This window comes from Schistocerca gregaria, chromosome 3, assembly GCF_023897955.1.
Source record: "Schistocerca gregaria isolate iqSchGreg1 chromosome 3, iqSchGreg1.2, whole genome shotgun sequence".
In the NCBI taxonomy this organism is placed as follows: Eukaryota; Metazoa; Arthropoda; class Insecta; order Orthoptera; family Acrididae; genus Schistocerca; species Schistocerca gregaria.
Genome location: NC_064922.1, coordinates 563716624 through 563742846, shown reverse-complemented (window position 1 = coordinate 563742846; position 26223 = coordinate 563716624). Strand labels below are relative to the sequence as shown.

Below are 26223 nucleotides of genomic sequence, written 5' to 3'. Positions count from 1 at the left end.
TTCGTCTTTGGCGGCTGTTTGTTTCAGGTCTTACCAGTGCATCGTTAAAATCATCAGTCAACACGTTCTTGCCTTTACTTGGTTCAAATGGCTCTGAGTACTATGGGACTTACATCTGAGGTCATCAGTCCCCTAGAACTTAGAACTACTTAAACCTAACTAACCTAAGGACATCACACACATCCACGCCCGAGGCAGGATTCGAACCTGCGACCGTAGCGGTCACGCGGTTCCGGACTGCAGTGCCTAGAACCGCGTGGCCAGCACGGTCGGCTCTGCTCCTTGCCACAGAGCTGTGAAGTTAAGTTCTGTGATCAATGTTTGTATCAAGAAAAAAGCGAATGATGATCCACCTTAACTGTTACACATTTCCAAATTTCAGGTAAAAACTTGATGTTAGACAAAATTGAGTACAAACGTTCAGAATGGTCTGGAAATAGCCCCGATATCAACGCTACTGGGAACTTTTGTAAGTTTATGTGAAATGCTCTCGCAAAAAAAGAAGCCACGGAATAGACAAAAACTGTTGGACACTGCTGTGCGTGTGTGGTTTCGTGAACTGAGTGAGGAATACACGACTACCTAATTCCATTAATGTCTATGCAATATAAAGCGTCGATTAAGTCACGTGGAGGACCGACCAAGTACTAAAATGGCAACAGTGGGTTCACATGAGGCTACTGTGAATGTATTGACACTGAGAATTATCAGTGCTACGTCGTAAAATTAATATTCATCGTTTCTACGGTGACTAACACTCATAGTTTAGGAGAAAAAATACCACATCGTATCACATACGCGCTTCCACCTCGTGCCTCAAGAAAGTGTTAAAAAAAAAAAAAAAAAAAAAAAAAAAAAAAAAAAAAAAAAAAAAAAAAAAACATTTTACAGAAATAATTCAAGAAAATTAACCAAAATAGATATATTTTTTCTGTATATTTGCCTCATATACACTCCTGGAAATGGAAAAAAGAACACATTGACACCGGTGTGTCAGACCCACCATACTTGCTCCGGACACTGCGAGAGGGCTGTACAAGCAATGATCACACGCACGGCACAGCGGACACACCAGGAACCGCGGTGTTAGCCGTCGAATGGCGCTAGCTGCGCAGCATTTGTGCACCGCCGCCGTCAGTGTCAGCCAGTTTGCCGTGGCATACGGAGCTCCATCGCAGTCTTTAACACTGGTAGCATGCCGCGACAGCGTGGACGTGAACCGTATGTGCAGTTGACGCACTTTGAGCGAGGGCGTATAGTGGGCATGCGGGAGGCCGGCTGGACGTACCGCCGAATTGCTCAACACGTGGGGCGTGAGGTCTCCACAGTACATCGATGTTGTCACCAGTGGTCGGCGGAAGGTGCACGTGCTCGTCGACCTGGGACCGGACCGCAGCGACGCACGGATGCACGCCAAGACCGTAGGATCCTACGCAGTGCCGTAGGGGACCGCACCGCCACTTCCCAGCAAATTAGGGACACTGTTGCTCCTGGGATATCGGTGAGGACCATTCGCAACCGTCTCCATGAAGCTGGGCTACGGTCCCGCACACCGTTAGGCCGTCTTCCGCTCACGCCCCAACATCGTGCAGCCCGCCTCCAGTGGTGTCGCGGCAAGCGTGAATGGAGGGACGAATGGAGACGTGTCGTCTTCAGCGATGAGAGTGGCTTCTGCCTTGGTGCCAATGATGGTCGTATGCGTGTTCGGCGCCGTGCAGGTGAGCGCCACAATCAGGACTGCATACGACCGAGGCACACAGGGCCAACACCTGGCATCATGGTGTGGGGAGCGATCTCCTACACTGGCTGTACACCTCTGGTGATCGTCGAGGGGACACTGAATAGTGCACGGTACATCCAAACCGTCATCGAACCCATCGTTCTACCATTCCTAGACCGGCAAGGGAACTTGCTGTTCCAACAGGACAATGCACGTCCGCATGTATCCCGTGCCACCCAACGTGCTCTAGAAGGTGTAAGTCCACTACCCTGTCCAGCAAGATCTCTGAATCTGTCCCCCATTGAGCATCTTTGGGACTGGATGAAGCGTCGTCTCACGCGGTCTGCACGTCCAGCACGAACGCTGGTCCACCTGAGGCGCCAGGTGGAAATGGCATGGCAAGCCGTTCCACAGGACTACATCCAGCACCTCTACGATCGTCTCCATGGTAGAATAGCTGCCTGCATTGCTGCGAAAGGTGGATATACACTGTACTAGTGCCGACATTGTGCATGCTCTGTTGCCTGTGTCTATGTGCCTGTGGTTCTGTCAGTGTGATCATGTGATGAATCTGACCCCAGGAATGTGTCAATAAAGTTTCCCCTTCGTGGGACAATGAATTCACGGTGTTCTTATTTCAATTTCGAGGAGTGTAGAAACAGTGGGAAATTACACCATTTCACATAAGATACTGAACAATTACAAGAAAAGTGCTGAATTGTAGAAGATGATGGAATCAATAATTCGACTACTGTACATATCGTGAATTCCTGCAAGCGGAAAACCACGTCATAGGCACGTGAGCGGCTGCTGCTAGCGGTGTACCAAGTGGGCGTAGCTTCCGGAGACAGAGCGCCACACCACGTCACACTGTCTGCGTAGAGCCTCTCACTACGTTTTAGCCACTTGTCAAGCGGCAACGCCATTCCAGCTGTCCCCATCCCCGAACTCCTCCTCCAGGCCGCCCACAGGCCATTAAATTTACGACCGTGCTTTGTTTATAAACAGTGTCTGGTGCTATTCGGGGCGAGCACCCGTCTCCGTTTCTCTCTCTCGTCGTTCACCTTCTCCACGAAGTGGACGTGACCCTGGATAATAGTGGTTTTAGGCTCTCGACAGCCCGTGACAAATACCAGCGCCACATAATCGGGCTGCATCACACCGCTCCTCGGCGAATAAACATGGTCGCACGCAATCCTGCTAGCTAGCATGTGTAACTATTGCACATAAGCGTGCATAATTTGTCCCCGACTCCACAACTCAAACACGTTTGCACAGTTTGTATAATCCGAAGGATGGGAGATTAAGGTACAACATGACATTGACGATGAAGTCATCACATATGGTGCGCAAGCTGACAAATGTGAAGGACGGTCAAGGAAATCGTCCGTGCCTTTTCTAAGGGCATTCGGTTTAATCGACTTACGGAAATCACGCGAACCTAAATCTAGATGGTGGAATGGAGCTCTCAACCGCCGTGCGAATACGTACGAGTATCCATAATGCTACCACTGCCTCTTCTCATTTACAGCATTACGAGGGCAGACGGAAATGCCACATCCCTCTTAACTCCGTCGATTGGACGGCAAACAAATGACTGTTCAGAAAATTTAGCGCATAGTGTAAAGTAAAGGCGCTTGTGCAATCTACTGGACTCCAAAATGGTTCAGGTCCAAAGCAGCTTGAATGATTAAACTGCCAGCGCGCACTTTTCCCATTGGAGCAAAAGTATAATAACGTAAAACTGTTAAATGTGGCCTTGTTAGTGTAACCGTTTCTAGATCGTAGGGTCTCGGCTTCGATTCCCGGCCAGGTCGGAGACTTGGTATGTATGTTGTTCTAAATATTTCACCTCATCCTCATTGTACTGTCGGCGAAGTGTTGTCAAACAGAAAGACTTGCACTAGGCGGCCGAACAACCCCAGGCGAGGTCTCCCAATAAATTATGCCATACCACCACCACCACCACCACCACCACCACCACCACCACCACCACCACCACCACCACCACCAGTCATCGAGGACTCTGAATATCGTTTCAGATATAATGTAAAGAAAAAACGGTTTTCTCCGTCCCAAACGGAAAGCATCATTACAGAGGTTCGTTCCATACCAAATGAATGTTTCAGCTTTTGAAAAGACAATGATTTTTGTTTTAGTGATGGCAACCCAAGTAGACCATGCCATGCACTGTTACATGAACAGTAAAACACGGCTCTTCTCTTCGTTTATTGGTACGTTTCGTAACTTAGCTGATGCAGTCACAATTTGACAGCAGGCCCATTCGATGTATTGGTCAACAGTTTTTAGGTGAACGTCTGAATGCGATCGGATTCCTATACATTTAAGTTTATAACTTAGGTGTTTAACAAAACTGGTTAATCATCATAAAATTAAAATAAATGTACTTTTCACATAAAAGGGAACGAGCACTGAATTCTCCGTAAAGATTAAAAATATAAACCATCCGTAATTTTATTGCGCGTATGCACACGCAATTATATGTCAAGAATATGGCAGGAATGATTAAACCAAATGATAGAATACTTCGGAATAGTTCAGGAGCCAGAAATTTAAACACTTCGAAATATTTACACAACCAGAAATGACATTCGCAAGTAAAACAGTTTTAAACAATGAATTAACACTACAGAAACGGACAGAATTTTCCACTTAGAAAGAAGAACAACCGTAACGTGCATTAAAATACCAAGAAAATGGACAGAAGCTTCTATCCCTGGTGTTAATACAAGAAGCGCGACAAGGACGAAATGTTCATCGGGCATCTGATTATAATACCACAAAAGTGAATCATCAGGAGAATAACAATGAAACCATGGAAAACCAGATAAGCGCATCATCGTGAGAATAATAGATAAACTATGGAACCGTAAAAGCTATACCGTATTGATCACGGAGATCCAAGAAGGATGAGCGAACTACGAACTACAACCGAGGAGGAATAGGCAGTTAGGAGACCTTGACGAGGGCAGGTGTGTTTCGTCCTCAAGTACCGCGCTAATAAATAGTTAGTGGGCATAAATTGTTTCAGTGGATTATTGTAATTGTTGAGGACATGGAGGTGCTTTGTAGCATTTTATAGGAATATTGGTTATTTCATGAAAGTGAATTACTTACTGGCTAGGCTCGTGAAAATTAGCATCGAGAACATTGTATAAAATGATCTTAGCAGCTAATCCGATTGAGAACCGATGTTTGATCTGAATGAGAATCAAATAGTACTACGTAAGTTTATTTGGTGAACTACGATAACGAGTGTGTCAACTGCACAAACTATTGCACAAACTATCTAGTGATGTAATGAATAAGCCTTAGCCACGGTTCCCTGATTCAAGAAGAAAGTAAACGATTAGATGAGGGATGGGCAAACGAACGCTGAAATCGATCCCATAGCGAAAATTGCCATGATCAGTGTAGCTAAAAGTGCGAGGGCACGTTATGTTTATAAAAATGACAAACAGAAACTACAAGTTAGAGAAATAAAGTAAGTGCATGAAGCTGTTATTTACATGAACATATACAACTGGAGAAACATAGTAGCTACATGAATTATTTTACACAGGGTAGCTGCGGGGTTCAAAATTCAGTCCACAAATATGTATTAGATATGAAAACAAAAAATTTATTACACTAGTTGACGATGAGTAAAAGCTTAAACGCTTCTTGACATAAAAAAGCAATACAGAAGCACAGTAATTAAACTAAATGAAGGTTTATCTCAAGGATCTGTTCTGGCATTTCAGTCTGCACACACACGACTTGCCTGAATCATCATAAAAAAAAATCATTTACACTGATGAAATTGTTTCATGGGCCAGAGCTCCAACTTTTCTGATTCTAAAACCACTTTATCCACTGAATTGGAAGGCTTGGAAGTATGCTTCAAGAAATGGTGCCTCCACCTAAATCCTGAGGAAATAATTATAGTTTTATTTCACCTACGCAACAGACAGGCAAATTACAAACCGGAAGTCAAAGGCAAAGCCTAGACGTACCGCAGTACAACAAAATACCTAGGAATAACACTAGACGCAACTCTAGCAGAAGGAATCTTTCAGCTGTACCTACTAAAGTCAAAACGAGAAAAATCATTCTTCAAAACCTTCAACTGGTACCTAACGGGGAGCTAATTCTCTTGTTTTAAGATCCACAGCCTTAAGCCTATCATTGCTACTGAATACTGTCATTCGACCAGGATCAGTAGTGCTCACTCTAAGAAGGTGGACGTGCCAACTCAATCAGTCAATGTGAATAATTACGGGATACATTCGGAGTAAAATACCCTATGGCTTCCAGTACTCAGCAACCCACCTTCTCCAGCTCTAAGAAAACCGGAAGCTCTGCTGAAGGTCTGGAACAACATTCAGAAGAATACTCAGCTATCCATTTACAAAGCAGGACACCAACGCTTTAAATCAAGGAAGCCATCGTACCACATAACAAACAACTTTGTTCTGCTGGCTTCCAGTGTTAACCTTTCACACAAAATCTGGTGGAAGCAGTGATCTGTTGTCAACAGACATCTAATCTAAAGCCCTTCGATCTCCCAGATATCAATTGATGATCATGAACCAGACAAGGCAGGTGTGTTTACTGTGTGGACGGGCTAGTTAAGTCCATCCACCATATCATTGCAGACTGTCCTCTTCCAGCGTACAAACGAACGATAATGGAAATTCACTGCGCATCAGGAGACGCGATCGAATGGATCAGCGAACTGGATCTGGAGATGCAAGATTGTACGAGCTTCTGATTGTGCACATGTTGTCCACAAATGTTGTATATATGTATTTGTTTTCATCATACGATGAACACGTAGTGCATCATCGCTATATTCCTTCAAGCAACTGAATCCACAGGTCGTTGAGCTCACCCACCATCATCATGCATACATTATAAAAGATAAGGATTTAACGACCAGTCGTTGAGGAATGATTAGAGACTATCTACAAGCTAGATTTGAGAAGGAAATCAGAAGCGTCCTTTGCGAAGGAATACTCCTATCATTTGCTTTATGCGGTTTAGAATGACTGCGAAGAATCGAAATCTGGACGCTGAACATCGACCTGAACTTCAGACCTCCGAAATGCGAGTCTAAGCAGTGGTTTCCAACCTGATGGTAATTACCCCTAAGGAATAAAATGTAATTTTTTGAGGGGTGAAAATAAACATACGCTTACACCTCGTGAAAATGTCTTATCCCAGTTTTAGGCAGTTCTCGCAATAGTTCAGAAATGGCTTCAATACTCGTTTCGCAGAGGATAAACTAAATGACAACACAAAAGTAACTATGTTCATTGCTGTAAGCCCTACACAATATTATTATTAGCGGCAGTGGTCGGACACAAAAGTTCCGAGCTAAGTAGTCCAGAAATTAAGTGATTTACAAACAGAACTCCTAAGCATAGCGCAATATATATATATATATATATATATATATAATGGTCTTGCAGAGTGTGGGCGAGGCAATTGCTACTAAGGAGGCGTGATGCGCAGAAGCGTATATGCCTGACGTCAGTGTTGATAGTTACCGTATTTTATCACATAAGCTCCCCCCTCGACAATACCCCTCCCCTACGATTTTTCATCGTTAAAAAATTATTTTATTAACACAGAGCTTAACTCCCTCTCCTGGTTCGTTCTTCCTAGGGCGGCCTTCAAATGACTTGACAATGGACAACAACGAACTTGTTACAAGTCGTCATAATGTCAAAATATTCAAACTACATGGTAAAATTTAAATGAAATGTGTTATCTTACGCCGATACAAACGGAGTGAAAGCTGCAGGAAGACATTTCTCCGTTGATCCTAATTCAAAACGGTACTGGCGGAGTGAAGAAAATAAACTCATAGCTACAAAGGTCAATCCCAAATCTTCCGGCCGGTCGGTGTGACCGAGCCGTTCTAGGCGCTTCAGTCTGGAACCGCGCGACCACTACGGTCGCAGGTTGTAATCCTGCTTAGGGCATGGATGTGTGTCACGTCCTTAGGTTAGTTAGGTTTAAGTAGTTCTAAGTTCCTGATGACTTCAGATGTTAAGTCCCATAGTGCTCAGAGCCATTTGAACCATTTTGAACCAAATTTTTCCGTGGGCATAAAACAGGGATATACCGCGGAATTGATAATGGTTTAGTTGCTTATGTCAATGAAATTCCGGATGATGGTTGTGCTGTCTCTTACGCAAGCTCGCGAAATAGCTGCCAAGCTCAACACTGACAGAAAGGATTTTGAAGCAAGCATTGGTTGGGTGGTTTGTTTTATGAGACTGCACAATATCACTCTACGAAAGAGAATATCTTTGTGCCAAGGTTTACCTCAAGGCTACACGGATAATCGAGTTCCATCGTTGCGTATTACAAGTGCGAGAGCAATATGGCTATTTGCTCTCCAAGATTCGCAACACGGATCAACAAACCTTTCAAACAACATCTTCAATACCTGTATTCAGAATGAATGGCGGCAGGATCTCATCAGCTGATGCCAAGAGACAAGAGAGGGGAGACATGAATACCAACGATGTGCGAGTGAATAATCCGTGCATGGGACAAAATTAGTGACGATACTGGTAAGAAGAGTTTTTTTAAAAAAATACTGAAATTTGTGCCAATGACGGTTCCGAGGACATGGCGTGGAATAGTGAAAAAACTGAAGACGCTGTGCTATATGAGCCTGTAAATAGTGGAGACAGTGGCGAAAGCGGGGCCGCAGAATACTGAGGGGAAAATAAACAATGGTTTGCTGCTCTTCATTGTAAGCGTAATGAAACAGTGGTATGAATCCAGATCTTTGGGGTTAATCGAAAATAAATCTGTTAGGTATCACTTTTTTCACAAATTAACTTTTACCTACCTAACACAACGTTCCCTTCCTTTATGTATTCCTAGAAGCATCACTCTACTCCTAGCGTAATTTCCTCCCTATTGTTTCGAAGAAAATTTTTCGAGAAAAAATGGAATTACGCGATAAAATGCGATAGCTTTGTTTTCTGAGGCGGACTTGTATGCAGGAAACGCAAAGCACTGAAAATTGGTTCATCATTCCATGAAAAAGGTTGTTAGAGATACAGAGTACCGATCGTTCTCACTGATCCATTACTTCGTGGTTAAACAGAGAACCTAAAAAACGAAACTTCATTATCTTCTGCCATTTATAAAAACTTAAATACGAAGAAAATCCTATTTCATTCTACAGATTAATTGGCGCTAGTTCTGATGATGGCGGAGGAGTGGAGGGGTAATAGCTAATATCTGACTGCTCAGGGGTAATGGTCTCAGAGACGTTGGAAACTACTGGTCTGGAGGCATATGCTGCTGGTGGAATGATTAATACAGTATGAGCAGAGATAGACGATGATATACAGTAAATGGGCGAATTAATTATTGAAAAGGAAGACAAAGTTTCCGCCTGAGGGCATTGCTGCGGCGTATATGAAACGTAGCGCTACCCTGATGGGGGTATATAAGCGCCGACATATAGGCAACATGTTAGTGTGGCCTTCGTGTCCTTCCGAGGTGCGTGAGATAAACGTGGAAATGTGCACTTTGACGAAGTTATTAGTAAATGCATCCAAACAGGACCATCGTCCTGTTATTCCTTTCTCGGCTGTCGAATGGCAAACACCGGCAAACATCCATCGGAGAACGAAGAACGTGTACGGGGGCAGCATGTCTGTCGAAAACAACGGAAACGTCCAGGAGAATTGCGACAAGGGTGCTACTGCTTCATGACGACGCACGTCCCCATGTCGCAAAGGTCGTAACGCTGAAGTTGAGCCAACTCATGTCGGAGATGGCCGAGCACCCGCCCTGTAGTCCTGATCTCACCCATGCGACTATCACGCCTTCGATCCACTAAAAATGATCTTGCCAGGTCGACGATTCCTGCCGGACGACGATGTGCACCTGGTTGTTACGCATTTCAGTATTTTAAACATAGCTGCACAACAGCAACGGTTCCACGTGATAAAATTATAAACAGCCGACCAGTTGCAATGGATAAAGAATTCTTTACCAAGGTTTCGACAAATATAAATTTGTCTTCTTCAGAAGGTGGCAATTTTACATTGGTAAGGACTAATGTACAATCGCCTTTTTTTTACGATGTCGGCATAGATCCATTTGTCAAAATGAAATATAGCCCTAGAATTAGGGTTTGTCACGTAAATATAAATTAGTACATGGATCTTGACAGAGCAGGACACGGTGTTGTACGCAACAGACAGACATCTCCAACCTGGTGCATCGGTGGATGATTGCCTCAATGCTTGTCAAATACCCTAATGTTATTAGCAATCTCTCTCTCCTTTCTGGATGTACCGCACGCTGTAACGAGCTTTGAAACAAACATTACAAGAAACTGTGCGAACATAACTTCTCCAATAGTAAGAATGCGGCAGAGTGCAACTCTTTGGAAGAATGGTGCCACTATAAAGGTTAGACAGCCGACGGCTGAAGTGGCAAGGCGCGGCTTTGGCGGAGAGCACGGTGTTGTTTGGGAGCGCAGACCGGCGTGGGTCCAATAGCGGCCGGACGCGAAGGAAACAGCGTCCTGGTCTCCGCTCTGCTCCGCCCCATCCAAGTGGCTCTCGAAAAGCGTGGCGGCGCAAATGGGATCTCAGAGGCTGAGGCTGCCAGAATCAATGGCTGCTTCCAGTGAGGGCCGCGCGGCAATCGCTCGAGCAGAGAACAGAACGAACCCCCCTGCGGCCGAGAGAGTGGCGCCGTACCGTGAACTTAGCCCGCAGAGCTGGGGCTACAACTGAAGTGGCGACAAACTACCCACAGAACGCGGTAGCGAGATGACGGTTAAGCGTCCCATCCACACAGAACCATCTGAAGACTGAATACGAGCTCTGACCGAACTACTACAGAGAAGGGTATTCATTCCCCCCACTCGCAGTAATCAATTTACGGAAACCACGCATCGGTCTAATAGGTTTAGGGAAGGAAGTCGGGCGTGCTCTTTCAAAGGAACCATCCCGGCATTTGCCTGGAGCGATTTAGGGAAATCACGGAAAACCTAAATCAGGATGGCCGGACGCGGGAGAGAGGGCATGGGGAAGAGAAATAACACAATCAGTTCAAGAAATACTTTTGATGTGTGGCTACGGTACATCATACGATTACCTACCGGTACCATTACTGCTACAAATTGGCTCAATATGGCGCACATCAGTGTCCAGAAGAGTGTGAAAGCGCAGGATTGCATTCGGCACAGCAGAACGAAGCATTTCCGTAGGTATGCTAGCTACCTCTCTTGATATGCTGCGCTTCAGATCAGCACGTGTGTGAATCTTCCTCTGGTAAACCGTGCCCTTCAGGTAGCCCCACAAACAGGAACCACAGGGGGTGAGATCAGGTGATCGGGCCGGCTAAGCATTTGGAAACGATCGGCTGATAACTCTATCGTTTCCAAATGCTTTTCGGAGAAGCAGGTGAGCTTCACGAGCGATGTGCTGTGAGGCCCCATCTTGCATGAAAAATTGTTGAGTTCAACGCGTGCCTCTTCTGTAGGGCGGATATGACATGCTGGCGAAGCATATCGCAGTAACGCTGCCCAGTTACACTGCACGTCTTTGGTCCTTGACCACCAACCTGTTCAAAAAATAATGGGCCAATGATTAACGTAGCCGTCAATACACACTATATGGTGACACGTTCACCATACAGAACCACGCACAGTGACTGGAAGTGAAGATCTCCACACTCGATAATTTTGTGTGTTGATCAAACCATTAGAGAAAAATGAGCTGTCTGACCACAGGTCGGTCCAGGGACAGCCCTCGTCAACTTCAATCCTTGCGAGAAAGTGCAGAGAGAAGTCAACACGTCGTTGTGCGTCCTGTGATGCAAGCTGCTGTACGATGTGGATCTTGTCCAGATACCATTTGAGAACGGTTCGAAGCACCTTCCGTACAGTGGACCACGGGATGTTCAACTGTTGTAACACAGCACGCTCACAGCCTGACGATCGGGAATTGCGCGCAGCGTTGTCTGCCATAGCAACAGCGATTTCATCGTCCACCTGTGGTACAACCGGTCGTCGGTCTGTTCCCGGAGCGACGCCCATTTCTCCCGTTGATTCCAACTACTACTTCATGCTCCGCACAGCAGATGGAGAAAGAGGATCCTACGCTAATGCTTTCAGAAGGCGATATTCTAAAAGTGCAGCTGCAGCATTACTGTTGTTATAACAACAGTGCTTCACCAATACCACCCTGCTCCTTTTGTCCAAGACCATGTCGACACGTCAACAAATGCACTGCGACTGGAAAGGTGTGTCAGACTATGAATCACGATGAGTGATCATGGCAACTGCTGGCCATAGTTGGAACCGGACGGCGGCGCTGTGACGCATAGAAATCATGCACCCCATAACCTGGACGTTGATGTTACCAAGTTTGATACTTATACGGTAATAGTTTCCGTGCTATAACGTGTTAACTAGGGAAAGTTTAATTATAATCACGCGGTACGTTGTTTCAATGTAATAACGCATCGAAGATTTATCACTAACATCAAACATCGTACTTGGCACGATTTGTTAAAATTAAAAGTCAGTTAACGGCACATCAACAGCAAAGAACCTTTTGGAGATCCTAAGATAGATAATACTAATGCCAAGATTTGTATGGTGTCTGAATAAGAGGGTCCTTGTCTTGCAAAATACTAACCTTTTCAGCATTTTCGCTTTTATATCATATTCTGGTTATTTCTTATTCATGTAACTGAAGTATGCTCTGTAATATTTGATGTTATTTACATATGAGAGTGTGCTCTCTTAGGAACAAGTTGTCTTTCGAATAATGACTTCAGTCTGATTGAAAAATTAAAGCTGAAACCAGCTTGTTAAGAATATTTCGCTGTTTACTCCGAATATAACGCAATTTCCGAGGGTGTGGACAGGCAGGAACATTAGAGCACAGCTTGAATTGCTACGACTAAAACTAGCAGGAACGAAATTTATATTCTTGTTTGTCACAAATATTTAGCTGCGATCGAATTGTCAACACCACGTCCGTAAATGCAGCGGTGAAGACAAAGATCGCAGCAAACAGCGAGTGATGATAAACTTTGTGCAAAACACAGAACAGATATTGATGGTATGGTGTCCGTCGGTGATCTGTACCAAAATTTCCATACTTCATGTTCTACATCTCGCTAAATGATCATTTAAAGACGAAATATGCATTTAACTGTACAAAGTAACAGAATTCGCCAATACAACTATTCAATGCAAATTGTGCTACAAATTAAAAAAAAGGTATTGCTGAATCTTTACAATAAATCGATGTTCCAGAAGCAGAAGCCAGCAACAAGAACACTCACGTACTGAAATATGGACCAACTTATATTTCCTTCCCCTTGTCAGAAAAATAACAGCCGTGTGACAAAGTACATTATTTCACGAATCATTTGCTGACAAATTTTTCCCGCAATGTTTCACACGTAAACATTCAATTCTCTATATGTCTGTCACAGCGCCAACAGGACACCCAAGATAATGTATCCGCCAGACCCGACATAAGCACAGTCTAACACCTGTGACACAAGCACATCCGAAATGAAGCAAACCCATTGGCTCTTACTGTCCTCAAATGCTGTTCGTTAATCACCCTCCTAGCCGAGTTGTCTCTAACGTTAAGTCCGTAACCAGGCTCATATGCTTGAAATAGCTGTAGTTTCCCGTACTTAATCAGAGTCGAAACGGGTTGCACAGGGCACGCGGTAGAGATGCATTAAATCCATCTTCGGACAGAGGACGAAGACACAAACAGCATTTGAAGTTAAGCGCCCAGTGTTGTATGCACCTGGGCTTTGTCGCAGTCCGGGTCACATAAGTCTGCGTGTACTTCGTGTGGCTGACCGATCGCAATATATATGGACCTGGGCGTTGCTGTTTTATGAGAAGTATGATTTTAACGTGGTGTTACTAGGGTGAAAACGTCTTACCTATTTTTGGAAAGCACACTAAAGTAACATACGATCAATAGAAAATAACATGGGTCTACGTGGGAAAGTAAGAGAGTAACAGAAAGGTGCTATCGTGTTTAAACGTGCCCAAGACCACACATTGAACACTGTTACACAGTCTGTCGGTGTATCAACGTGGATTGTCCACCATGTTTACAAGAAATGGTGTTTCCGCTTACAGCCGTGTAACATAGTAGTTAGATGATCCTAACAGACAGAGAAAAGGATCCTAACCGACAGTGCAAGATGACGAGGGACACTGTTTCAAATGCGATGGGAACTGGTAGACTACTGTCAGTGAAAGATGATCCATCTCAACCAGCTTCCGAACGAACAATGCGGAATAATGCAATGGATATTTGGAATCAGTAGACTCGAAAATGGCCTTTGCTCCTAGTAGTACGAAAAACTGCATCTCTTTAATCAACCAAACGACACAGGAAATAAACATTAGCTGATTCTCAAATAATGTAAGTCCGTAGGTGGGTCAATGGTCAAATAAGGTGTTGAATTTGAAATGTGTATTGTGCCTAACGGACCCCAGATGATTCTGTGATATTTTTGGGGTGTTTTTCGTACCAAGTCATGGGTCCATCTGTTCAGGTTACCATGTGCATGATTCGGGATACTCACTCCTACATTCTCGATGACTTAATGCTGCAGTTTCCTTCACATGATACATGCTGTGGGCACTCCCATCTTTCAAGATGACACATCCGTGTTCAGAATGCTACAGAAACACCTTCCTCGTTTCATCAGGTCTCAGGCACTTTGTCGCTTCTTGGTTACCCACTAAATAAGTATCTTGATCACGCAGAAAATGTCGGGACCATTTTAAAAACAAATGAAATGTAGCAATCAACTTCCCCGCAATCTGGTAAAGGAGAGCATTTCGTCAGCTGGATATGCCATAGCTGAAGAAGTTCTGGTTTTCCCTCCTCACCGAAAACGCCGTCACTAAGGCTAGAGGCGGCATTATCGTGAGTTCTTATTTGTTTGGAGCGATTACCTTCACCACAGGTAAACTATAAAGAAGCGAGACGCTCAATGTTCACGCTACAGCCAAGCGTGCCAGAAATGGCTGGTTCGTCACGTAATACTCTGGCCCTAGCTACAGCACCCGCCTGCTTCTGCGCATATCACTCCATCTGGTGGCTGTCACCGAGTCTCCGAGCTCCTGGAAAGAATCACGCGGCCCGGTACCGACCTGTGGTGTGGGCGGCGCTCCCAGAATACTCCTCGCTCGCCGGTCACGTGGCTGGGCTGGGACGGCCGGCGTGCTCAGACCTCGCTCCGCTGCCCTGGAACACAGGAGGGACGCACAATGCAGCCGGCTTTGCTGCTCCGCTGCCGCACAACACAGCCCGTATTAAACGGCCTCCTCTGCTTTGTTTTCGCCTGTTTTCAAAAACACCTGCCCCAGCAGCGCCACAATGACGTCGCTGTATTACTGCAAATTAACAGCTCCAACAAAATTTCTAATCCCCTTTAACACACACACACAGACACACACACACACACACACACACACACACACACACACACACACACACACAGAGAGAGAGAGAGAGAGAGAGAGAGAGAGAGAGAGAGAGAGAGAGAGAGAGAGAGATTGCCAGGTGATGTAGCACTACTGGTTCATCAATGTATAGGGACAAACAACGAATTAAACTCCTGCTAAGATACTATTGACAACATTAGAGCATTTCTAGTAGTAATTAATTCGTCCGCTGGCTGCATATCTCGTCCCACACAATGTTAATTATTCCATCTTAATATTGCGTGTAGTCTGTTCTTTCGGCCGTGTTCGACGCACTCACATAATTGATTCGCCTCGTTGGGACGTGAATCCACCGCCTTCAGTGCGAATATTCAATCACGTTCGACCTCCTGCGAGAATCTGAAAGTAGAGAACATGGACCTCATGGGCGAGGACAGTGGTTAAGTAATGCTCGGTGTGAGCATGGGTCGGTCGGGAAGCGTGCCGAGGTAGCCCGCGCATTTACGATAAACACTGTGTCCGGATGGCTCAGTGATTACCGCAAATTCCTAGGGAGCAGGAAATACCGAGCCCGGGTCCGGCACACATTTTCACTCGTCGCCGCTGCTTGCATAACAAGTCCCGATGCAACTGACATCAACAATTTCTTCCCTTTCCCTTTCCTTCGCCTCTCGACTCCCATTTCGGAGGTCTGGACTTCAAATCTATGTCCAAGCATCCAGATTTGGCTTTCCCTTCAGTTCCTCTAATGGCAAATACAAATACAATGTTCCTTCGAAAACGATGCGTTCCATTTCCTTCCAACTCTAAGCTTGTGCTCCGACTCTAAGAATCTTGTCGTCGATGGGACCTTAAATCCCCGATCTTCCACAGCGTATCCATGATAGTGGCTGAGCTCAGTGAGTTGCGCATTAAACAGCAAGAAGGAATACAGCAACGAGACGCTTTTTAGACAGCTTTGTCTATGCGAAGGTGAGTTTTGGGTTTCCATACGACTTCTACTGCGTAAACCGTTTGTGTCTTCATCAATACTATTTGACTGGCGCATAGGTTCGCAGCGGTTTGCCGTTAGTTTAGCAAACATAACAGCTACATATAACGGAGACTTTCGTGATCAAAGAAACAGTACACTCTCCTTCATTATCTACAACAGTCTGCCAACGCTGGGAAAACTTTACCATTCGCGACTGTGAAAATCACATGGTTTTGAGTTGAAGAACTCATCGAGCATTTTCGGTGCGCATTTTCATCCGGATAGGAAGTTCCTCGCAGGTTGTTCGACAGAGAGAAGGAAAGGTGAGAATCTGAGGGCGCATGATCAGGTGAATAAGATGGGTGCGGCATGCCTTCCCAACCCAAGACTTGCATAGTATTTTTATTGTCGGTCTAGCAGAATGCGGGCGACCTTTATCGTGTAGTAGCACCACTTCACGCATTCTTCGTGGTCGTTGTTGTTAGACTGCGTCTTCAAGACAGCTCAGTTGTACACATATGCCAGTAGTGATGGTTACACTTGGGGGAAGCAACTCGTAGTACACCTCACCGTCACCTCACAAGATGTGTAACACTATCTTTTGTGGCTACGTGGATGTCTTTGTACCCGGAGTAACTGCTTTGTTTGGGCTCAAGTCATTCCGTCTTTTCATTATGTCAGCATAAAGACATCATTTATCGTGACCGGTAACGATACAGGATAGACGGGTTTATTCGCGAGCATGCTAAGATGATCACATACTGATTTTGCTATTTTGGCTTACAGCTTGCGGTACCCATACACCCGATTCTTTAACCTTTCCCACTGAATGCAAATGTCGCACGATGCGATGGTGGAATGATCACAGCTCATCATATCTGCCAGTTCCCTAGTGCACTGATGTTGGTTGGTTGGTTGGTTGGGTGTGGGATTGAAGGGACCAGACTCCTAAGGTCATCGGTCTCTTGTTCCACGATAAAATCACACGAAATAAAAACTGTCAGTCGTTAAAAACGGAGAACTGAGACAAGGGACGACACAATACAAGAAGACCAGACAAACGGAACTAAAATCACACCGAGTGTGAAGGTGGTTGGCCGACCATGAAAATAAGGAAAAGCCAACCACCAAACGACATTAAAACCCACAGTTTAAAACCACAGGCCAAAGGCCCAAGTCAATACAGGAAATAAAAGGACAAACACTCAAATCATACGATAAAAACCCCCTGCCCGAATAAAACTCAACACGAGGTACCCATAGCAACGTCATCACATAAAAGGGCAGGGAGGGTATCAGGCAGCGCAAACGTCTGCCTGAGTCCTGTTAAAAGCGGGCAGTCCACCAAAATGTGGACCACCGTCAGAGCTGCCCCGCAGCGACATAGCGGTGGGTCCTCCCGGCGCAACAAATGGCCGTGCGTCAGCCACGTGTGGCCAACGCGCAGCCGGCAGAGGACGACAGAGTCCTTCCGAGAGGCCAGCATGGAGGAGCGCCACACACCGGTCGTCTCCTTCACCGCCCGAAGTTTGTTGGGCGTGGGCAGGGTGCGCCACTCGTCACCCCAGGCACCAAGCACTTTCTGGCGCAAAAGCGACAGGAGATCACACTCCATAAAGCCGAGTTCCAGAGCCGGTGAATTCACTGCCTGTTTAGCCAGCGTGTCAACCCGCTCATTGCCCGGGATGCCGACATGACCTGGGGTCCAAACAAAGACCACGGAGCGGCCGCAACGGGCAAGAGCATGGAGCGACTCGTGGATGTCCATCACCAGACGGGTACGAGGAAAGCACTGGTCAAGAGCTCGTAAAGCACTCAGGGAGTCACTACAGATGACAAAGGACTCACCTGAGCGGGAGCGGATATACTCTAGGGCGCGATAGATGGCAACCAACTCGGCAGTGTATACACTGTTCCCGGGTGCCAGCGACCGTTGCTCACAATGATCCTCTAGAGTAAGAGCGTAATCAGTGCGACCAGAGACCATCGAACCGTCGGTATAGGCCACGGCAGATCCGGGAAACTCGGCAAGGAGAGAAACGAAGCGGCGGCGGAGGGCCGGAGGAGGGACCGAGTCTTTCAGACCCTGTGCCAAATCCAGCCGAATGCATGGTCGGCACACACACCAAGGGGGCAGACGGAGATTGGCCCGGAAAACAGGCGGGAGAGGAAAAAACTCAATCCCACACAGTAGAGCCCGGATGCAAACCGCGATCGTACACCCTGACCGGGGCCGCCTGTCTGGAAGATGGACGATCGAGTGCGGGAACAGGAGACGGTAGTTGGGATGCCCTGGCAAGCTACAAACGTGGGCAGCATAAGCGGCCAGAAGTCGGTCGCGCCGGATCCGCAATGGAGGAACACCAGCCTCCACAAGTAAGCTGTCAACAGGGCTTGTCCGAAATGCTCCTGTGGCGAGTCGGATCCCGCAGTGATGGATGGGATCCAGCAATTGCAACGCTGATGGCGATGCCGAACCATAAGCCACACACCCATAATCAAGGCGGGACTGGATCAGCGCTTGATACAGCCGGAGAAGGGTGGACCGATCGGTACCCCATCCGGTGTGGCTAAGGCAACGGAGAGCGTTTAAATGCCGCCAGCATGTTTGTTTAAGCTGCCTAATATGAGGCAGCCAAGTCAACCGGGCATCAAATACCAGTCCCAAGAACCGATGCGTCTCTACCACAGCAAGAGGTTCACCGTCAAGGTAAAGGCGTGGCTCAGGGGGAACCGTGCGACGCCGGCAGAAATGCATAACGCAGGTCTTAGCGGCCGAAAACTGGAAGCCGTGCGCTACAGCCCACGACTGCGCCTTGCGGATAGCGCCCTGCAGCTGGCGCTCAGCAACTGCAATGCCAGCGGAGCTGTAGTAGAGGCAGAAGTCGTCTGCATACAACGAAGCTGCGACGGACGATCTCACCGCCTCAGCGAGCCCATTGATCGCAATTAAAAACAGGGAGACACTGAGGACAGACCCCTGTGGGACCCCGTTCTCCTGGACCCGGGAGGAACTATGGGACGCAGCAACTTGCACGCGGAAGGAACGAGACGACAGAAAATTCTGAATAAAAATCGGGAGCGGGCCCCTAAGACCCCACCCATGAAGTGTGGCCAGGATGTGATATCGCCAAGTCGTATCGTACGCCTTCCGCATGTCGAAGAAGACGGCAACCAGATGCTGGCGGCGTGCAAAGGCTGTACGGACGGCAGACTCTAGGGAGACCAGATTATCGACGGCAGAGCGGCCTTTACGGAACCCACCCTGAGACGGAACCAGAAGGCCTCGAGACTCGAGGAGCCAACTCAACTTCCGACTCACCATACGTTCTAGCAACTTGCAAAGAACGTTGATGAGGCTTATGGGGCGGTAGCTGTCCACCTCCAGCGGGTTCTTGCCAGGTTTCAACACGGGGAGGACGATGCTTTCTCGCCATTGAGACGGGAACACACCCTCAACCCAGATGCGGTTGAAAACATCTAGGAGGCGTCGCTGGCAATTCACAGAGAGGTGTTTCAGCATCTGGCTGTGGATGCGGTCTGGCCCAGGAGCCGTATCAGGGCAAGCAGATAGTGCACTCTGGAATTCCCAGTCGCTGAAAGGAGCATTGTACGACTCCGCGTGGCGCGCGTGAAAGGAAAGCCTCCAACTTTCCAACCGCTCTTTCCGGGAGCGGAAGGCCAATGGGTAATTCGTAGATGCGGAACACTGAGCAAAATGCGCTGCTAACCGGTCCGCAATCGTGTCGGAGTCAGTACACACCACTCCATTCAGCGAAAGCCCAGGGACAGAGACAGGCGGCCGATAGCCATGGAGTCGCCTAATCTTAGCCCAAACCTGCGATGCAGAGGTACGGACGCCAATGGTGGAAACATACCGTTCCCAGCACTCCTGCTTCCGTTGGCGAATAAGGCGTCGGGCACGGGCACGGAGCTGTTTAAAAACGATGAGGTTCTCCAAGGACGGGTGCCGCTTATGGCGTTGAAGAGCCCGCCGGCGATCTCTAATCGCCTCTGCGATCTCGGGCGCCCACCAAGGCACAGTCCTCCGCCGAGGGGACCCGAATGAACAGGGAATCGCAGATGCCGCCGCAGAAACGATGCCGGTGGTGACCGGTGTCAGGGGAAGGAGGTGCGATAGTGGCGAGAGAGGAGAACAAGCCCCAATCAGCCTTATTCAGAGCCCATCTGGAGGGGCGTTCAGAAGAGTGATGCTGTGGTAGTGACAGAAAGATGGGGAAATGGTCACTACCACATAAGTCGTCATGGACACTCCAGTGGATGGATGGTGAAAGTCCGGGGCTGCAGATAGAAAGGTCGATGGCCGAAAATGTGCCATGGACTACGCTGAAATGTGTCGGCTCTCCCGTGTTTAAGAGGCAGAGGTCAAGCTGCGAGAGAAGAGTCTCGACATCTCTACCCCGGCCAGTAATCGCGGCGCTACCCCACAGGGGGTTATGGGCGTTAAAGTCGCCCAGTAACACAAAAGGAGGAGGCAGTTGCGCTATCAATGCAGCCAACACATGACGCGAGACATCACCATCTGGCGGAAGATACAAACTGCAGACAGTAATAGGCTGAGGCGTCCACATCCTTACAGCGACAGCCTCTAAAGGTGTGTGAAGAGGTACACATTCGCTGTAGACAGAGTTAAGGATGTAGACGCAGACTCCACCAGATACCCTCTCATAAGCTGCCCGGTTCTTGTAATAACCCCGATACCCACGTAGGGCAGGGGTCCGCATTGCCGGAAACCAAGTTTCCTGTAGGGCAATGCAGAGGAAAGGGTGACTGCTCATGAGTTGGCGAAGCTCAGCAAGGTGGTGGAAAAAAAGCGCTGCAGTTCCACTGGAGTATCGCTTTGTCCATGTCCGAAAAAGGCGTGAAGGGGCCGAGGAGGCAGATCACGCCACTGGGTCACCTGCTGCCACCGATGGAGGACCAGTACAATCTGCTTCCATGGCGTCTGAGGGTCCGGCGAGATCCAGGTCCTCAGCGGACGCCCGGATCTCCACCTTATCCTCAGACGCAGAGCCTGTAGGGAGCAGTGGGGTGGATGCCACCGCGTGTTCCTTGGCCTTAGAGGTCTTCTTCTTCGTCTTGTCTCTCTGGTCCTTGGGTTTCATTGGCTGGGAGGGCTCCAGCGAGTCAGTCTCCGGGACGGAGGAGGAGCGGGAATCCCTGCGACCAGCCGCTGGTCTGCTTTTCTTCCATTGGCTGACGTCACCCTTCCCAGAGGCGGAAACCTGGGAAGGAAGGGACCCAAGGGACCCTTTCCGTGCTATTCGAGCCGGGGAAGTTTGAGGCTTCCTCAGCTTAGAAGTGGGGACTGATGTCCCCAATGGTTGGGGGGTTGCTGCTCCTGAGGCAGGTAGTGCAGGAGCAGCAGGGAGTGAAGTGCCCCCCACCATCAAGGGGGCAGGTGTAGCATTCCGGCTCTGAGAGGTGGCAGTCTGAGGGAGAGCTAATGGGGCCATAACAGTAGTAGCCGCGGCGTAAGAGGCAGTCATTCGAACAGGATGGAGGCGTTCGAACTTTTGCCTGGCCTCAGTATATGTCAGGCGGTCCAGGGTCTTATACTCCATCATTTTGCGCTCTTTCTGGAAGATCCTGCAGTCCGGCGAGCAAGGCGAGTGGTGCTCTCCGCAGTTTACACAGATGGGAGGCGAAGCACATGGAGTATTGGGATGTGATGGGCGTCCACAATCTCGACATGTGAGGCTGGAAGTACAGCGGGAAGACATATGCCCGAACTTCCAGCACTTAAAGCACCGCATCGGGGGAGGGATATATGGCTTGACGGCACAACGATAGACCATCACCTTGACCTTCTCAGGTAAAGTATCACCCTCGAAGGCCAAGATGAAGGCACCGGTGGCAACCTGCTTATCCCTTGGACCACGATGTACGCGCCGGACGAACTGAACACCTCGCCGCTCTAAATTGGGGCGAAGCTCGACATCGGACTGCAATAGAAGGTCCCGATGGAATATTATGCCCTGGACCATATTAAGACTCTTGTGGGGCGTGATTGTAACCGGAACATCCCCCAGCTTGTTACAATCGAGTAACCGCCGGGACTGGGCGGAAGAAGCCGATTTGATCAAAACCGAGCCTGAGCGCATTTTGGACAAGCCCTCCACCTCCCCGAACTTGTCCTCTAAGTGCTCGACGAAGAACTGAGGCTTCATGGATGTAAAGGATTCACCATCAGCTCTCGCACACACCAGGTAGCGGGGCGAGTATGGTTCGCTGGCATCCTTAGTCTTTCGTTCCTCCCATGGCGTAGCCAGGGAGGGGAACGATTTGGGGTCATATGTAGTTGCGTTGTATTGAGCCCTGGAACGCTTAGAGACTGCTGGCGGCTGGCCGCCAGCAAGAGATGATGTACCACGCTTCATTGCGGGTCATCCGCCCTGATGCCACCTACTCCGACCAGGGGCCCTCCCCACGGGCGCCACCCAGCCTCAGCAACGACCACCTGGCAGGATGGCCATTGCCGGGAGTCCCAATGCCCCAAGGAGATAGGCATCTACTCCTTGGCATACGTGGGGAATTAACGGCGCTGGCATCAGCAGAGCGATCCCTGTGTAGTCAGGGGGCTACAACCAACAGGGTACATGGCGGCCCCACCACAACGGACTGGCTACCGTGCTGGATTTCAGGTGATGTAGTCCAATATCGTCATTGGCGTATAAAGCGACACAGCATAGCAGACTGCAATAAACTGCACCCAAGAACAAATCCACGCCCAAGAGATGGTAGGTGAGCGGGACTGCTAAGCGATGACGACAAACCTGGCTAGAGATGGTAATGCATGATGGACACATCGCTCCTTGTAAGGCGCCCTTCCCCAATCGGCTCGCTCTTCGGAAAATTTAGAAGGATGGAGGTCAAACCCTTTAGGGGACCATCTCACAAGGCCAAAACGTTTGAGACTCCTTTTAGTCGCCTCTTACGACAGGCAGGAATACCGTGGGCCTATTCTTACCCCCGAACCCACAGGGGGATGCACTGATGTCGATCATTGAGGACTAATGTCTTTAAACGATCTTCTTCAAACCCTGAAAGTCCTCCTGAACGTGGAAAGTCACGTCAAAACGAGCCTCCTTAAACATGAAAATCATTTCCTTGCTGTGCTCTGATCAATGGCATTATCCTAATACACTCCACAAATGTTTCTGGTTGCCTCTGCTGCTGTCACACCTCTATTAAACTCAAACAAAGGAGTATGTAGGAAATGTTACGATTTCTCCACTTGGCACTGCATTTGCCAACGTTCACAACTCCACTCACTATCTCCAGAAGACGCTATAATAATATGTTAACTCGAACAACAACAGTGAAATACAAATAAAAATGACAACGGACCAATAAACGCGTAACAACCGGAATACCAAAACGCAAAACAAAAACGCTAAGAATTATCCACCAAATTAAGACATGTCTGTCATTCATTCTGAACGCTGGAGTTGCTTTTGATGCTGTAACTTCTTGTTTCTTAAACGTATTACGACGACTGAAGATAGCTGGAACAAACATTCGTGTATTGGCAAAAATAATGCTCCCGCTCACATACATCTAAGTAATGGACAATGTGTAAAGGGGCCGGTACATATATCAGTAACAGGTTACACAAATATATCCATTATTCTTTGACGATCTTCAAAGCGATACGTTCGTTCCAACGCCGCTGTTGGCTGTTAGGACCACAGAAATGCAAAATAGAGTGTATTTCAGCACAAAAACGGTGTTCACAACACAGCTTGTACCAATGCTCTCAGTAAAGACATGAACTCACCTGGAGACGTCATCGAAGAAAAACCGCAGCTCTCCCGAGGTAGTTATTCCTTACTAAGTGTACAAAAGTAACCTTAGGAAGTGTACAGAAGTAAAAAAGAACAGCAGCTTCATCTAATATTCACAACCGGTCTCTCTACCGCTACGGCGACACTACCTCCATTGCATACGTCTGCCCACGAATTTACGTTTAATAATTGTTTCTTTAAAGAAATTCAAGAGGCACCTACGGAAAAATGTATATAGCCAGCACTCATCAGCATACAAAACGCACTCTGTCAACATGTAGCGCACTGTTAGATGGCGCCACTGCCATCACACACTGGAAGGTCTTGCTGGCGACGTAGAAGCCCATGATACGAAGGGCAAGGAAAACCCAACACGCAGGCGAACCCCACTTAAATTATTTCCGCGTGGCTGGAAAGAAGAATTGAACGTCTGAGTCGGTTTAATCAATCACAAAGTACTGCCACTATCTATGCAATAATTCCCTGTGCGCCCTCAAAGTTTCTAATACAGGACGCATGCAGCGACAACCGTTATTTCATCAGGCTGTTAGTTGCAGCACCTCCCACTTTGCTACTGTTCCAGCCCAGCGATACTTAACCGTACTTTCGGGAAAGATACTCGGTGTCCTAGACGTACTGTGCTATCTTCTCTGTTCGATACAGCCAATTTGGAGTCTAGATTAGAGAGCACTCTGCGTCCGGAACAGATGAAGAGCCTAACTGAATAATCACCATTCTTCCTAAGTGTGCCGCTTCGGATGCTGTGAATTCTTTACGAAATAATACACTGGTATGTGAAATTTAAAGACGAAAGTAGGTTTTTGATAAAGAGTTCTTGCGGATGAGAGTTCCATTTTCCAGCAGCGCGGTTGGTAATTGTTGGGTGGCCGCTTGTGAGTGTGTACGACCTACACGTCTCCCAAATGCACCCCACACGTGCTCAATGGGATGCGGGATCGGGAAGATTAGTCCATTCGACGAATATTCTCTCGTACCAAGAGCTTCTCCATCTACACCGTTCGATGCGGTCGCGCATTGTAATCCACAAAAATTTATCCAGAGCCGAATTTACCCGTGAAAAGACGCACATGCGTTATCGCTTGAAAGTGTGGAAATGTTACATTACAAGGACCATACAAAGCAAGCCATTTGTGATTTCTGTGGAACCATGAAGACAATGAAGCGGCTACTCGTCTACGACATCACCTTCAGAAGTGTAGCCCACGTCCACTATCTATCAAAAGTGGCTAGAGAACCTTAACAGGAACAAGGAAAAATTCCGAGAGCCCCTTGCGATCAACTAATTAAACTTCGATGTCTAATATGTCTGCGACCTCATCTGACGAGCATCTAGCCTCTCGAAAGCCTCATCGGCTTCACTGGGCATTATTACAACAATCTTATCAATGTTAGAGACCCAGTACTGGAGGAATGGTTTTCATTTTATTCGTCCTGGTTACGGTACACGTAATGATCAAGCTATGGGTCTCACTTTGCTCAACGTTTAATACCAACGTGTTCACACTGTTGTTACAGATAAGATTAAACATTCAAACGCTCTCAGTTTAATTTCCAATGGATGGACAGATGCGTCCCATCACCAAAACCACCTTTTTTCAAGTGTATTCGTCCTGATTACTGTAGAAAAAAAAAAACAATTTAAGATTTAAAATAGGCAATGGACTATCACCGAGAGATGTCAAATTCTAACTACGTGCAAAACAAACAAACAAAGCGAAGTCGTCGGCTCCAAGTTCCTCTCTTACACACTGAGTTACGCTTCTTTCACTACCAATGATAGCAATACTACCTGTAATGCTACCACTTACTACATCATTTGTGTACTGCTAACGAACCGTAGTTTTGGTGAAGCTTTGCTCTACTGTCCACACATCTACACCACCAAAACGATCATATTCGACAACGCTGGAAGCACGTAATGCACCGGGAAACCCTGTGGAGCAGTTATCAGCAGTGCTGGTTCAGGACTGGAACGCCCTATCACGTGAGTCCCCTACAAACCTAGTGGCCATCACGGTAATAAATTGCAGAGCATGCATTTTCGTTCGTGGTGATCTCATACCCTATTAAGAACTATGCCCCACCTTCAGTTATGTCAAGGGGATCATTACACATCGCGGTGTCTTCAGTGTGAACAGTGATTTATTTTCAAAGAATATTTTATTTACTAGCGATTCATCAAGGACATTTAATCACACTATGTAAG

General features: G+C 47.3%; 1 protein-coding gene across 6 annotated transcripts in view; it reads right to left on the bottom strand.

Annotated features, from left to right (window-relative positions):
- LOC126356172 (Ca(2+)/calmodulin-responsive adenylate cyclase) overlaps positions 1-26223 on the bottom strand; it is a 1163484-nt gene that overhangs the window by 569336 nt on the left and 567925 nt on the right. For all 6 annotated transcript variants that reach the window (XM_050006929.1, XM_050006931.1, XM_050006933.1 and 3 more), the window contains exon 4: positions 14922-15015. The gene's annotated coding sequence lies outside the window, so the exon portion shown is untranslated. The remainder of the gene's footprint in view (positions 1-14921; positions 15016-26223) is intronic.